Source organism: Bombina bombina, chromosome 3, assembly GCF_027579735.1.
Source record: "Bombina bombina isolate aBomBom1 chromosome 3, aBomBom1.pri, whole genome shotgun sequence".
In the NCBI taxonomy this organism is placed as follows: Eukaryota; Metazoa; Chordata; class Amphibia; order Anura; family Bombinatoridae; genus Bombina; species Bombina bombina.
In genome coordinates this window covers 984,603,482-984,617,066 of record NC_069501.1, presented here as the reverse complement: position 1 = coordinate 984,617,066, position 13,585 = coordinate 984,603,482, and the positions used below count along the sequence as shown (strand labels likewise).

Sequence of the window (13,585 nt, the reverse complement as noted above, 5' to 3'; positions counted from 1 at the left end):
CAGTATACTTTCATCATCAATAATGAAAAGTGATGACTTTTTTGTGTGGCATACTCACATATCCTGTGAGGGCCTTGGGCACCAGTATTCGAACACCTCACCTTCTCAGAGAGGTGGCAGTGGTGTGTATTGCTTCTAAAGTAGTCATTTGTGTCATACAAAATACTGCTGACTCTCTGAGATTTAAATGCTGGTGCACGAGGCCCTCAAAGGATATTTGTGTATGGTGCAGAAAAACGGTAATAACTTTTACTTGAAACATTTTTGCTATTGAAGTATATTGCAAAAATGCTTCTATTGTAAATTGAAATGCACCTATGCACATTTCATTTTTGACCTTTCTATGTCTTTAAAAAAAGAAGCACATCTATTTATTATACCTGCAGAAACTGATATAGCAAGTTTAAAAGATTTACATATTACAGAAACAAAAGCTATTATACGTACCCTGCTGGTAATGTTCGCCCCAGTTAGAATCAGTCGGCTTATGAGTTCTGCGCTATGCTGGAAATGTACGTTGGCTTCATAAAGTGATTGCGACAGATAAAGGGAAGAACAATTAGTAATATGAGAGACCTGTATTTGTTTAAGGGGAATAGCTTACATCATGTAAGAAAATATAAAATCCTGTTATTCTATGGATATGATTTCTAATACAATATGGTAAGATTCTGTTCTCTAGAATAACCTCAACTCTATTGCAGGTTTCCCAAGTGATGCAAAATCAAACAGTTTAATACATTTAAGTCCAACAGTACTACAGAGCAGTGTACAAATGCATCACTGCACTTCTTTTTAATAGAATTTTAAGGTTAACTCTTGTGTATTAACCATTGTTATTAAAGGGACATAAATCACTTTGAGCTGGTAATATAAAATGATAAATAGTGTATATATAAAAAAAAGCCTGCAATTGTTTTATAGACACTAAAACTTTACACTGATTTTGTCAATATTTAAACAGCTAATAGAACTTTAAATAGATGCTAGATAGAATGATGCATTGAAAGAAAACAATAGTCTGAGAATAACATGTAGATGTATTTTTTAGTGTTTAATGTCCCTCTAAAGTTTTGTACAACTGTATATGTGTTTTCCTTCTTTTCTATCCATTTAGTTGGTGTAGTTTAGGGACAATTTGTGTGTTTTTGCATTGGTATCTTTGTTGCATTCCATAGCAGAATACATACGTAGGCTCAGGAATGCGCTCATGTCTCGAGCACTATATGGCAGCAGTGTTTGTAACAATGTTATACATTGTTGTAAATATGGCTGCCATATAGAGCTGAAATGCCTTTTTTGTTATTATTTTACGGAAAATAGCAAAGTTTTAACACTAAAGGCAAGTCACGTGTGAGACGATCCGATCTAGATTGTAAGTTCCCACGGTAATAGGGCCCTCAATTCCCCCTGTATTTGTCTGTTAAATTTTTTTTCTTTTATCGTATTGTTTCTCAATTGTACTGCTACCCTTGTACCCATGGACAGCGCTGCAGAATCTGTCGGCGCTTTACAAATAAAGAATAATAATAATAAAGGTAAGTATAAGCTACAGGTGTACAGGTGTACTTAGTTGTCTTAAAGGGACAGTAAACACCACTAACATTGCTATCTATTATAAAAATCCATAACCATTCAATCATTATTCACATACCCCCTATAGTGAAGAAGAGCAGCAGCCATAAATATCCCTAATGTAATCATCAATTTATCTGTCTCCAAAATGGCCCCCAAACGCCTCTTCCTTGTACCTTCTTTATCAACATTCAATGTTTTTTTTCAAAACCTTGTCTCATTCCCGAGGCTTTCAACTGTGCCATCATGCAGTGAAGATGACATAGAAACGCTACTCACACGGCGATGCGCATGCGCACAGCAATGTATTTCCCTGTCTTCATTACTGGATGAGCAAAGGGAACACTTTAAATAGCAGACTCTATCTGAAGCGTTCTACTTCCTGCTCAACCTGTTGCGCCTCTGCAAAATTATTCCTTGTATTATTACATTTATATTATTCATATATTAAAAACCCCTTACTGTAATTGCCATTTAGTAAAAATCAATATAATCTATATTATCTGATATAATATGTTATCTGAAGGTTCCGGATTTTTTACTCCCCCTAGATGTTGTGCTTGCCCAAGTTCGGCAAGTCACGTGTGAGACAATCCGATCAAGCAAGCGCAACAGTCCGTGCATGGACAGAACAAATTATTTGTGAGTCGTTTACTAGAGGAGCATATGGAATCAAGGTAAGAAGATCCTTAGGGGCTGAGTTTGGGGGGCATTTTTAACGGACTGGATGCACAGTTTGAACATAGAATCCAACACAATACAATGTGAACTAGTATATTTCAAATGTTGCAGACGTTTCATCAGGTTTACAACATTTGATTAAGGTAATTATATACAAAGTGTTTACTGTCCCTTTAAGGCACATAATAGAAATATTAAATAAAACATTTTAAAAAATATTAATAAATTACAAATTATTATAAATACTGTGAAAAAATTCTAAATAATATATATTTTTTACATTATCTGTAATAATTACTATAATTTTTTTATATTTAATATCTCAGTAACACGCCTTAAGATTAACTAAATTATCAGGTGTGCTAACCTGACACCTCATAAAACCTAAATTGCAAGAACCAGAAATGCATTACACATATTACACATATTTTGCATTCCAATGTTCTTTTTTTAAATATATTCTTTTTATTGAGGACCTGGTGATACATATACAAGTTAAAAATAAAATATAAAGTAATATACATATCAGGCATATATATCTTTTCTGTACAACAATGGTTAATAACAGAGGCGTAACTAGAAACCACAGGGCCCAGGTGCAAGAATCTAAGAAGGGCCCCCCCCCCAAAAAAAAAGTGAATTTGATATATATATATATCTTTGTTTTATATATATAATTAAAACACAGAAAAAAAGGGAATCAGATTACATGTATGCAAAATGAGATACCCTGTGCCCACAGTCTGTGAGATGGTCTGACCCCCTATTACTGTATATAGTGACACTGTTTAACCCACCAGTACTGTATATAGTGAGTCAGTGACACAGTCTGTAATCTGCCGGTGAGATGGCTGGCCTGACCCTACCCGCCCCAGTACTTTATAAAGTGACCACAGTAGTCACAGTGAGATACCCTGCCCCCCCATGCTGTAGTAACAAGGTCTGTAATTTGCTGGTTCCACAAACATACACATACACACATACATGCATAAATACACACACAGTCACATACATACATAAACACCAATGGGTAAAACAGAAACACTAACCCCTGTAGTCAGAGACACTAGTGAAGCATCATGTCACACTCACATGATATCAGTACAGGCAGTGGCAGGTCAACGTTTTTTATTGTAAAAAATATATATTTTTTTAAAGCAGGGCCCCCACCCTTCGGGGCCCAGTTGCAATTGCGACCTCTGCACCCCGTGTAGTTTCACCCCATGTAAATAAACAGTATATAAGTCCCCATTTTTTCCCCTTTTAGGATCAATCGGGCCGCTCTTGGGCCTCTGTGGTTAATGCTCTGGACAAGGGGTTATTGATTTAAACAATAAAGATGAAACAAAAAGTAAAACATACATAACATGATAAGAATTGGGCCTTGCTTTAGGATGTGTGATAAATAAGGAAAACAAAAAATCAAGCCATGTACTCTGGGTGTTATAATGCACATGACCTATAGGCCAAAGCTGATGCAAATGTTAATTGTCTAAGATATTCTTAGCACCATTCTCAAATCATTTTCTGGGATTAGATGTATAAATCCTGTGCTAGGGAGTGATGTATAAAAGATCAGTTAGTAAGGAGATATAAGAGAGTTAAACGTGGCTATCCCAAGGCCTACTGATATAACTTTATTCTGGCATGGTAATGCTGCCATTTAATAGACAGTGATAGGTAGGAAACAATGGTGGACAAAGAACTGAAGGTTTTGTTAGTAGGGAAAACAAGTGAGTGATTATGTTTGACTTAAATAATACAGGAGACATTTCTTTGTGGAAATTAAATAAACTTTCGCCCTCTCCGCGGCTCCGGCCACAAGCCGCTGGTTAATGGGCGAAGCATTTTAGAAATATGTGCACCATCTTCTTTACATACAATTAGAATACAAGCATACATTAGAGTCTAGAGATATAGCTTTCCCTGTTCTCATATGGGATATCTAAGTGCATAAACTAAACAGTTGAACATGGGTGTAACAGTAATAAGAATCTGATAGCTCTCTTACGTAAAACTGACTGCTGAAATAGTTTTAAATAAAATATTGAATGTACACCAACATAACACTATATAAAGATAGAACAGAACATGGCTTTAGGTATAACTTTATAGCCTAGAACAGTGTCTATTATATTACCGATAGCTATGAGGTTATAACAAATATTTAATCAGCCACAAGGTTTTGTTTGCAGGTAGGGTACTTGTTTAAGCATTCCATAGACACTTCCCTGCCCAAGATGAGTATAAGAGATGTGCAATAGTCTGAGGTAAGGTACCAATGTTAGATCGCCAGGAGGATTTTGAACCACTTGCTTCATTTTTGTATTATATAAATCTGCAGCATGCCAGACAAGAGCGTCCTTTTTTCATCCGTTGAGATAGTGTTAGATGAGAAGTGAGTCCCCTCAGTATCTGAGACAATCGGGGAACCCCCCCCAAGCTCCCATGAGGGCACGGACAGCGGTGAGGCTTATATGAAAACTTATATGGACCCCCGGTGCATTCTAGGATTGTCCTGTTGGCACTATAAAGATTTCTCTTGCATGAAGTGGTCATAGCAGAGATGTAGGGTTTCATCTTGTAATAAGGTTGATACAATGTCTTGGAAAGCGGTTTCACCTGTTTTAGGATATTTGATTGTGGGTCTGGTGTTTGTGTATCCTCAGTTAAGATGGCGGCATGCTGGGTTATCGGTTCTTCTATTGCAGGGAGCTCCGGTGATGTTTTGCCTGTGCATCTGTTAATCAAGTAATCCATTGGGGCTTTGTCCATTAGGTTCTGCATAAGTAACTCAAAGTTTTCGAAGTATTTATTGAGGTGGTTTTGCAAGTTTATTTCCCATGTGGTGGTCATTTTCAGGCGTAATCTTTTAATGTTTGTTGGAGTCAGTCCACTTTAATTTGGGTGCCTCTTTTCCCTTGGCGCCGATGGTGTGGGCTTGACATGAATCGCGCAGAGCTGCTGGGATGATCAGCTGTGGCTAATTACCTTGGTACACCGTGGGGGGAAGCACCGCTGTCTGGGAGCCGCCGCTCTAGGCCTCTACCGTCTGTACCAAGTCTCCAGCGTCAGGAATACAGCGAAGTCACCCTTAATGTGATGCACTATAGAATAGTGATATAAAGTAGGATAATTGAAGAGAATTACACTGTAGGATATATCCGATAATCGGTGGATTGGCATATTAGCTGGAGCTTTGGGAAGTGTGACCTCTCAGATCGCCATTCAGACACGCCCACTGAATTTTTTTATTGTTATTATAAAATATATATTTCTATTTGTCTTTCTCTCTATCACCAGTATGCATTCTCTATCTTTAAATTACCTTTAAGGGGTTAAATACTTACCTTTAGCGTGCTGGAGAGCAGCGCTAACCTGCTCCTTTTCTTCAAAGAGCCCCGGCCACACTAATAGGAAGCTTAGTGCAGCGGCTCCCAGCACTAAAGGAGAAAGTCCTTTAGTGAAGGCCTTTGGAGCCACCATGCTAAGTCTCCTGAGTGCGGCCAGAGCTTTGCAAAGAAGAGGAGCAGGTTAGCACGTATCAGGGTACCAGGAATCAGTCTGAGACGTGAAATGCAAAAATAATCACAGATTTATTAATAAAACAATAAAATGTATATATATATATATATATACACATACATACACACATACACACACACACCCTCCTCACTGGCCACTTTATTAGATACACCTTGCTAGTACCGGGTTGGACTCTCTTTTGCCTTCAGAACTGCCTTAATTCTTTGTGGCATAGATTCAACAAGGTGTTAGAAACATTCCTCAGACATTTTGGTCCTTATGACACGATAGCATCATGTAGTTGCTGCAGATTTGTCGGCTGCACATCCATGATGCAAATCTCCTGTTCCACCACATGCCAAAGGTGCTCTATTGGATTGAGACCTGGTGACTGTGGAGTACAGTGAACTCATTGTCATGTTCAAGAAACTAGTTTGAGATGATTTGAGCTTTGTGACATGATGCATTATCCTGCTGGAAGTAGCCATCAGAAGATGGGTACACTGTAGTCATAAAGGGATGGACATGGTCAGCAACAATACTCAGGTAGACCGTGGCATTTAAATGATGCTCAATTGGTACTAAGGGGCTCAAAGTGTGCAAAGAAAATATCCGCCACACTATTACACCACCACCACCAGCCTGAACCGTTTATACAAGGCAGGATGGATCCATGCTTTAATGTTGTTTACGCCAAATTCTGACCCTACCATCTGAATGTCGCAGCTGAAATCGAGACTCATCAGACCAGGCAACGTTTTTCCAATCTTCTATTAGTCAATGTTGGTGAGCCTGTGCGAATTGTAGCCTCAGTTTCCGGTTTTAACTAACAGGAGTGGCACCCCATGTGGTCTTCTGCTGCTGTAGCCCATCTGCTTTAAAGGGACAGTCAAGTCCAAAAAAAACTTTCATGATTTAAATAGGGCATGGAATTTTAAACAACTTCCCAATTTACTTTTATCACCAATTTTGCTTTGTTCGCTTGGTATTCTTAGTTGAAAGCTAAACCTAGGAGGTTTCTTAGATCTTGAAGACTGCCTCTAATCTGAATACATTTTGACCACTAGAGAGCATTAGTTCAAGTGTTTCATATAGATAACATTGAGCTCAAGCACGTAAAGTGACCTAGGAGTGAGCACTGATTGGCTAAACTGCATGTCTGTCAAAAGAACTGAAATAAGGGGGCAGTCAGCAGAATCTTAGATACAAGATAATTACAGTGGTAAAATGTGTATTATTATAATTGTGTTGGTTATGCAAAACTGGGGAATGGGTAATAAAGAGATTATCTTTCTTTTTAAACAACAAAAATTCTGGTGTTGACTGTCCCTTTAAGGTTTGATATGTTGTGCTTTCAGAGATGGTATTCTGCATACCTTGGTTGTAACGAGTGGTTATTTGAGTTACTGTTGCCTTTCTATAATCTCCAACCAGTCTGCCCATTCTCCTCTGACCTCTGACATTAACAAGGCATTTTAGCCCACATAACTGCCGCTCACTGGATATTTTCTCTTTTTTGGACCATTCTCTGTAAACCCTAGAGATGGTTCTGTGTGAAAATCCCAGTAGATCATTAGTTTTTTAAATACTCAGACCAGCCCTTCTGGCACCAACAAAAATGCCACGTTCAAAGTCACTTAAAACCCCTTTCTTCCCATTTGTGATGCTCGGTTTGAACTTCAGCAAGTCATCTTCACCACATCTAGATGCCTAAATGCATTGAGTTGCTGCCATGTGATTGGCTGTTTAGCAATTTGTGTTACCAAGCAATTGACAATGTGTACATAAAAGTGGCCGGTGAGTGAAAATTACTATATGGGGCCGATTTATCAATGTCTGGTGAACTGCTTGTGCAATGCAGCCCCCTGTAGATTTGCGGCCAATCGTCCGCTAGCAGGGGTACCAATTAACTCCATCGTACACGATTGGGCGGATTGCTGTCCGATGCCTCAGAGGAGGCATATGAGTTAAGGTCCAGCGGTCTTAAGACCGCTGCTTCTTAACTCCTGTTTCTGGCGAGCCTGAAGGCTTGCGAAGAAACAGATGCATTAGGCACCATTCGGGCCATGATAAAGTGTTGCACTGGGAAGGTCTCAAAGATGTGTATATGTGGATTTTTATATGTGTATGTATATATGTGAATGTGTATGTATGTATATGTATGTGTACATATGTTTGTGCACAGCTTTACAGTGTTATAATATAAAATGTTGGTTTCTTTATGACAACATGTTGTTAGTCTTTGGTTCTGTCATGCTTACCAACAAAGGTACCAGCAAAGACCCCCATTCCAATACCTTTTAATTTACTATACAAAAACATTGCATGCAACTCTAAGCCATTCCAATCAGTTAGAAAAGTTACCATTTGAATGAATTAAACTGCTCTTTTGGGGTCATTAGCATCATTCTGTTTACCGTATGGTTTCATGTGAATACATGTGCACAGCTGATGTTTTAATGAACTTTAAATAAACCTTCATGTTAAAATAAATTAATTTTAGCTTAGGTACGAATCCACTGGGAGCAACAGGTAGAATAGATCTGAGAGGAAAGAAGTGTATTACATTATTACTAAAGTATTTATATACATGCATGCCCATTTTAATGTATATGTTTTATATATAAATAATTACATGTAATATTTAATTTATATTCACCCCTCAATAACCAATTTTTCTGATGGACTGTAAAAAAGCTTTGATTGTGAAAATCCTTCAAAAACCATGCAAAGCACACAATACAGCTCATCTAATGGATTGGAATAGACTCCAACATAGCTTTATGATGACCTTCAGCGAATGATTTCCCTGCATGCACTTGTACAATCATTACACAGGCAAGAATCTCACCATCAGCTGTTCCATGAACAAGTAGAAAACAATGCTCTTTCAGTTTTTGAACATCATTTAGAACAGAGGCCATCTATGGAAAAAGGGAAAATAAACTTCTAGGATCTTGGTTTCTTCCCAGTATTTTGTCTCATCTTTACCTCAGTTTATATGCTCTGTATTTAATGGCTTTCTCCATCCACACTTCTAGGATGAGACTAAGGGCTTGATATTCAAAACCTCACGCAAAAACTTTGGGATTTTTTGTAGACCTTGTATTATAATGTAGGAGTCTCTGTTTCACATAAAGTACACTACATAGCAACATAAAAATTTGTTAAGTTAAAATTTGTGTTTCTAATTTTTTTTAAGGGCCTTGCCGTACCAACGAAACATCTTAGAATATCTAACCTGAACAGCGAGGTTTTGAATATCAGGCCCTAAAAATTAACTTTTTGATTATCCATAGAATACACTTTTAATATAATTTATGGCATCTAGAAAGTACCTGATTGCAGGGAGGTAACAAGAGATGTTGGAAAAGTAGCAAAATAACTGCTGTACTTTTCCTGCTTAAACAAAATTGCAGACATTATGAATGACTTTTTATAGGGTACAAGCCTCCATGCACGCTATGTTGACCAAACCCGATCACAACAGTGCATACATTATTGAAGTCACTGTCAGTTATGCTTATTCCAGATTACAAGATGAATAATATATGCACTGTTGTAAATTAGTTTGGATTTAGGATGCATGGAGGCTTGTCTTGTATCTGCAATTTTCTGTACAGTTCATGCCAAAATGGAACTGGGCCTTTAACACACAAGGGAAATAAATATTGTTTAAAAGAATCATTGTGAAAGTTGTTAAACGTCCATATAGCAATAGAAAAACAGTGCACAGTCTACCCATCTAGATAACATAAAAGATTATGGGATCTCCTGTAAAAACCCGATTTTAATAACGCCTGTACTGTTTGTGATGATCACGACAATGCAAGTGAGAAATACAATCAAATTTGAAATATAAAATAATGTAATTTGTAGATGTAGGTAACCTGAAGTGCCTATAGTAATATGGCCATCCTGGAAAGATACATATGTTGAGGGGGACTTTTGATGACAATAGGTGAATGTCACACATGTTTTTCCTTGCCGAGTAAACAAAGTGGTTCCATGAATAGAGCTTTGAGGTAACCTTAAGAGGTGTGAATGGGCTATTGTATGAGTCAGTTTCAGGAGACCTCACAGTTTCTATTTCAAAAACAGACACTTAACACTTGAAAAGTCCTTTTTGGGAGCTTTTCTGTTGAAAACTCATTTGTGGCAGCAGATTTTTTACAATCAATATATAGCATTGTTATCATACAAGAAACTCAGCTCCAAATTCAGCTGGTAAGGAAAAATAATTTTCAGAAGTCAATTTGAAAAGTCTATTAAAATTTGCATGCTCTATCTGAAACATGAACGTTCAATTTTGACTTTCACATCCCTTTTACATTTTATGAAGCTCTGTTTTTGCTCATAAGGAAATAAATAGTACTTTGGGATTCTAGTAGGGATGGCAGAATGGGTATATAATATGTGTTTCATGAATATGTATGAGTGTATTTACTGTGGAAAGTTAATTGTAATCAATCCAGCATTTTATTTTAACTTATAAATATACTAGGGATAGATGTGTGCTCCAAAACCTACCGTATAAGCCGAACCTTCTTGAGATGGCATCCCTAGGTATCTCTCAGAAATGACTGCTGCTGTTCCAAAACCAAAATATCCAATAAGATTTACCAAACATATATAATGAACTGTATATAAAAACAAATCCATGTAATCTTATTTAAGTTACCTAAGTTATCCCTTATACATTACTTAGAATCACAATGAAAACATTAAGAAATATATTTTATCTTTATATATTACTTATGAACATTTTTACAAAAATCAGATATGAAATAAAATAAATATGAGTAAATTAATATCAATTTTACCTACAACATTGATTGGTTATTATAATAGATGTCTAGTGGGACTGTCATGATCAGTTAGTGATAAAATAAAAACCTGCTACTATCCAGATAAGAATACCTCACAATGGCCATTCTAGAACTTAATAATTGAGGGGCTAACAAAGGTGGTCACATAATATATGGAGCCCTTCACAACGCATTGGGGTGCTACACATGCATAGCACCCCTCAACACCATCATAGAACCAAAACTGATACCTAACATAAAAAAATTCCATCCAATACATTAAAACCTGCTGTGCAATGCATAACCTACAGTATATCTCCTTGTTAAACGCACATTTTTTCTTTGTGATTCAGACAGAGCATACACTTAATTTACATATTATCATATTAGTTTTGTTCTATTGGTATTTTCTGAAGATCATACATAGGTAGGTGAGGTACTTGTGTTTGGAGCACCACATGGTAGTAAACACAGCTGCCTTCTAGTTCTCTTGCAAGAATACTTATTATATACATTTGCAAAACTCCTGCCATATAGTATTCCAGACTTATGTATGCTCCTGAGCTTACCTACATGAGCCTTCCCACTTGCTTTACGACAAAGAGAACAAAGTACATTTCATAAAAGAAGTAAGTTGGAAACTTTTTAAAAAATGTATCTCTGTCATAATCATGAAATAAAAAAAATTGGGCTTCATGTGCCATTAAATGTGTTCAACCTCTGTTAATAATCCCTTGAACCAGCACATTTTGTGTGTTTTTCATACAGCCAATTGTCTCCACTCCTATTAAAAGGACAGTGTATATTGTTTCCCCAATTACCAATTTTTATTTTCTCATTTGAGATAGCTGATTTTTTTTATTTCATCCCTACCTATATTAAAAAAGTAATGGTTACAAAAAAAAAAAAGAAGTAAACCAGAAAGTTTACATGAAAAATAATACTCCTAGTGGAGGCTGTGACAGAGAAGTGCTATTTAATGTTAATTTTCCATTGTTCTCTGTAAGAACACAATTCTCTAAAGGTCTCTGTGCTGGAGAGATTCTCTAAGAATGCTCACCAGTTCTTCTATTTCTCTGGTGGGATTCTCTATAGCCACTTTTTACCCTGAAAACAGGATGTCTCACTAAGGGCCGATGATCAAAAGTTCTAAAGCAAACGATGTGAAAAACCACGTTTACCCTTACCGTCTTGGTGCAATTATCAAAGAAAATGTGCTGTCCCTGCAAGTGGCGAGCTCTCTCCCATAGAAATAATGAGAGGTCTCAACTCTCAACCTTAACAATACAAGTTTTTTCCTGTGTATTTTTGTGTGAATGGTTCAATTATTCGTTTTGTATAATTTTTAAATTACGATTTTATTGTGCACTTTTGTAATTTCTCATTCCCATAGGAAAGTGCAATATATGCCCCTTAGCGAGACACACTGATTTCAGGCTAAAAAGTGGCTTTAGATAATTCACCCAGTGAATTAAAAGTATTGGCGAGCATTCTTAATTAATCTCGACAGCCCAGAGACCTTAAGAGACCTTTATTTAGGTAATTGGGCCCTAAGGGATGTATACTGGATCCTCCTATGGGAAGGAGATGTATACATTAAAAAATAAGTGCACAATGAAAATCTTAATTTAAAAATACAAAACAAATAATTTAACCATTCACACACAAATACACAGGCAAAACAATTGTATTGTTAAGGTGCATCAAAAATTGTAACAAAATTGTTCACCAAGAATTGTATTTCATCAAAAATGTAAATTTTGTATTCAAATTACACAGGAATGAATCAAATTAAATATGCAAAGCATAAATCGTAATTTAAGTACACTGGGTGTACAAAAAACCCATAAATATTCATAATCAGGTTTTTATTTGGGGGGCGTTCCATGGGCATGTATGATATTGTCTCTCAAATTCCAGGGTCATTCTCTAAACATTTTCTCTTTACACATCTCACTGTTTCTCCTTGCAAATTTAAAGCAAGTTTTTATCAAAATACTCAAAACACTAATTACTCTGAAAGGAAAACCTATGCATACGAAAATAACAGTGATTTTAACGTACAGTGGGCTTAACACAGCATAAATTGATTTGTATTAGCCATAAAATTAAAGTCTAAACATACGCCGGGTTCTCCCTGTATACTTTGTCCTCCATTGTGAACTTTTACATAGCAGAAAGCGGTCATAATCTCTTTTAGAGACATCTCTTTTACAAACTTTGCTCTGCTGGACGTGGTTTTCCACACTGACACTCGCAGGGGCAGCTCTCATGAAATTCTATAAAAAAGGGGCGAGTGTTGGCATGGAAAACCACATCTATCCTGGCTACGTTTTTAGAATTGGGACCTAAATATTGACCTTTGAATAAACAGTGATAAATACGATAAGGAGGACTTTGTGTTAATAATTAGACAGAGAAGATAGAGATTTGTTTTCCCTACAAGCTCCGCCCATTGTATTGGAGTGTGGTTTCAATTAGCAGAAAAAGCTATTTCAAAAACAAAAATAACTCAAAAGCAACAACTTCTCATGCATTTTAAAATCTGCAGCTGGTATAACATGTAAATGGAACCACATTAAGGGGAAACCAATTTTACAGTAGACTGTCCCTTTAACACATATTTACGTAATATGTATAATACAATTTAATTTATAATTAAGCTTTAGACAAGGAGGCCGGCATATAATGTGTGTGTAACAATATCCGGAATTCCAATTTACCAAATACTTACAATGTAGCTGAAAGTTGGTAATAGGAGCTACCACTACACCACACGCCAACTGTCCTTCAGAAATGGCAAGCATCTTCAGAGCCAAAAACCCACCATATGCCTGAGAGAGGAGAGAGCCTTTGTGAACATTGTAATACTGTACATGTAAATGTGTCACTTGTTTTTAAGACATGGATTTGTACTGTCTATGTTAAAGGAAACGTTAGCAATTATAATTATGTTTATAAATTGTGTATGTCTTTTGTTACCTGACAATTAAGTC

The 13,585-nt window shown here is 36.6% G+C and overlaps 1 long non-coding RNA gene across 1 annotated transcript; it reads right to left on the bottom strand.

Moving 5' to 3' along the window:
* Positions 1-469: 469 nt before the first annotated feature.
* On the bottom strand, positions 470-13,378 carry LOC128652013 (uncharacterized). Its single transcript, XR_008401246.1, has 4 exons — positions 13,324-13,378; positions 10,312-10,370; positions 8,633-8,705; positions 470-521 (listed from the first exon to the last, which is right to left on the bottom strand). It is a non-coding gene; the product is annotated as an uncharacterized LOC128652013 (long non-coding RNA).
* Between the last annotated feature and the right edge of the window lie 207 nt (positions 13,379-13,585).